The sequence below is a fragment of the Monopterus albus genome, unplaced genomic scaffold, assembly GCF_001952655.1.
Source record: "Monopterus albus unplaced genomic scaffold, M_albus_1.0 scaffold341.1, whole genome shotgun sequence".
NCBI classification, from domain to species: Eukaryota; Metazoa; Chordata; class Actinopteri; order Synbranchiformes; family Synbranchidae; genus Monopterus; species Monopterus albus.
Window position 1 is genome coordinate 164,813 of NW_018128221.1, and position 2,958 is coordinate 167,770.

At 40.5% G+C, this 2,958-nt stretch overlaps 1 protein-coding gene across 1 annotated transcript in view; it reads left to right on the top strand.

Annotated features, from left to right (window-relative positions):
* cand1 (cullin-associated and neddylation-dissociated 1) overlaps window positions 1-2,958 on the top strand; it is a 37,749-nt gene that overhangs the window by 11,976 nt on the left and 22,815 nt on the right. The window lies entirely within an intron of this gene.

Sequence of the window (2,958 nt, forward strand, 5' to 3'; positions counted from 1 at the left end):
TTCAGGGATTAAGCGGTAGAAAATGAATGAATTATTAGACCCTGAGATGGGTCAGTGATTAGCAGCAACAGTGATTTTGATGCATTGTTAATTTTTTTGCAGTGCTTAGGGCCAACAAAATGGCCTCTTCCAAAACCATCTCTAAAAATTTCATAAATTCATATTTTTTCCACTTTAAACTAGCCAATCTTTTAAAACTGCTTCTGCCTGAACTATAAATATCAAATTATATTTTTAGAGTTTTTAACCCTTTAAAGGCCAGTATGTTTACATAACCCCAAACGTGTGTGCTGATTGACTGATTGATTGACAGGTGGTGAGGATGATTCTCAAACTGTTGGAAGACAAGAATGGGGAAGTTCAGAACTTGGCTGTCAAATGGTAAAAATGCACATGTGCATGTACACTTCTGTTAGGTGTGTTTGTTTTGTCTTCAGTCTGTATATTTTTAATGATGAGATCTTTTTCAACTCGTACTTTTTAAAATGTTATATGTTCTGAACTATTTTTAAAGTTGTGTTGCCTTAGTAGTATGCCTCATGTATTTCCTGTGTTTTAATTCCTTAGTGTGTGTCTCTAGGTGAGGGTGTGCTTGTAAAAATGCATGCGTGCATATACACCTCTGTGTTACATTCGCTCTTCTGACACCAGGGGAGAGAGAGCGAATGGAGAGTGAACAAGTGGATTCAGATAGGCAGGGGGCGATTAAAAAACAGAATTTATTTTTCCTGGAAGGGCACAGAAACAGAAATAATAAATTGATGGGGCTGAAGTGTACCAGTGGGAAAACCAGATCTGGGCCTGAGGATTCTATGGGTACTGCTCGTCACTGGACTCGGAGGCCTGAATGGCGGCAGAGGCAGGTTGAAGGGAACAGGCCTGAGAGAAAGGAAAAAGAGGAAACTGAGTCAGTCACAGTCAAGATGACAGTCCGCTGGGTTGAGTGGTGGAGGCCAAGAATTCGCGCTGATGTCAGAGTTCCAGTCCCAGATCTTGTCCAATCAGGAGCTTGCGGCCATCTTTAACTCCATCCAGAGGGAGTTGAGCTCCGCCATCATGGACACCAGCTAAAAAGATGGAACAAACAAGTTCCCACAATGCGACACGGCACCTCCCCTGCTGCTGGACCTGCAGCATGTTTCCATGACAACAGGACGCAAACGCACACACACACAACACTTTTAGTGACACCGTTTCTTAGTAATCGATTGTTCCATGACGCATTGCACTGAAATAAGTTATTAAGAGCCCTGCATCTAACTGATCCAGTTCATTAGTGAAATCCTAGTGTTATCCTACTTGGTTTTACTGTAACTGGAAATAATTTACAATTATAAAAGGTGTTAATGAAATCGGTGGTTCTTTTATGTTCTCCAGGATTAAGCAAGTTAACACTGACATCCCCACAGACAATATAGGTCCTGTTTCCACTTTGCCCTTGATACACATCTGATATATTTTAGATTCAACCGGTTCTTTTATCTGAAGGCCCCAAGAAGTAACACTCAGGAAACAAGAATCAGCTTTACGTAGATTTATTTTCTTCTCGTTAAATGCAGAGTTATTACAGCGCTGGGCTCTATGAGATGACAAGTCCCAAGAGCTCTGATAATAGGAAATAATTCACATTTATCTTCTCGGGCTGGGACTGCCCTGAACATGGGTGAAACTCATATTATCTTTTAATCTGTTGACTCAAGGTTCATACAAGGTTCATACAAATATGAACTCATATTATCTTCTAATCTGTTGGCTCTACACTCACAACATGAACTGGACACAAGGTTCATACAAGGTTCATGCAAATATTCTAGAATGTTCGAATAAGCAGTGTGTGTGTTGTTATTTTCAGGTGTTTCTTTCTAACTGAAAGTAGACATGCAGTTAGCATCTTATCTATAGTTTCCAGGATGACACTTATCTCTGCAATCAATTTATGCACATTTCACCAAGAAGACAAGAAATACTACTAGTTGACTCAAAGCTGAATATTATGACTATGATGCATGGATAAGAGCTGGTTAATACTGATACATGGAGCTGTTAATGAAACACAGACAAATAGTCATACTGAACTTTTCCATTATAAAAGCAAAATAATACTGATGATAAGTAGAAAAATAACTTTAACTCCGGAAATCCAATCCTAACAACACCATTAATCATTTCCATGCACTTTGTCCTGTGCATTTTGAAGTGAGCAGCAGCAGTGGAGTCTGAGAAAGCAGCTTTATATGCTTCCCCAATGTGATCACATGCCAGCATGGAACAGTGTTCAGCCATAGCTAATGCCATGGTGGCTTCAGCCTTTTTTGCAGGGTCAATGTTTTTACTCATTAATGGCAGCTTGCTTTGGGTGGAACTGTTATAAGGCTTTGCCTTTTGAGTATGCTTTTGAGTTGTCATGTGTTTTTTATATCACAAAATTTAGCATAGAAATCAGCCTTACAATACAGGCAGTATGCCCGTGTATCATCTATAAATGGCTTCAACCAGCCTTTGAACTCAGGGTTTGATTCCCACTCCTTTCTGTACTTTTGAGTGTGCAGTTTGGAGGTGCAAGATACCTGAGCGTGTAATGTTAATTTTACCTGTGATCCTTTGAATAAATCAGCACTGTTTTGAAGTTACTTGGACTGCCTCATCTCTCAGAGTTAGCATGGTAAAAAGAACTGGGTATCCTTTCAATAGCCTCAAATGTCACTCAGGTGATGGATGCATTTCCACCAGGAGAGAGCAACAGACCTCAAAGACTTGGATTTGGATGTTGACCCCCTGCCACTGCAGAGAAGCCTCGGGGTGAGCTGGAACCTAAAGAATGACAGTTTCACGTTTCGAGTGTCTAAAGAGATTAAACCCTTCACCCGGAGAGGAATACTTTCAGTTGTTAACAGCCTGTACGACCCTCTCGGTTTTGCTGCCCCAGTGATCATCCAAGGAAAGGCTTTGTACTGAGAG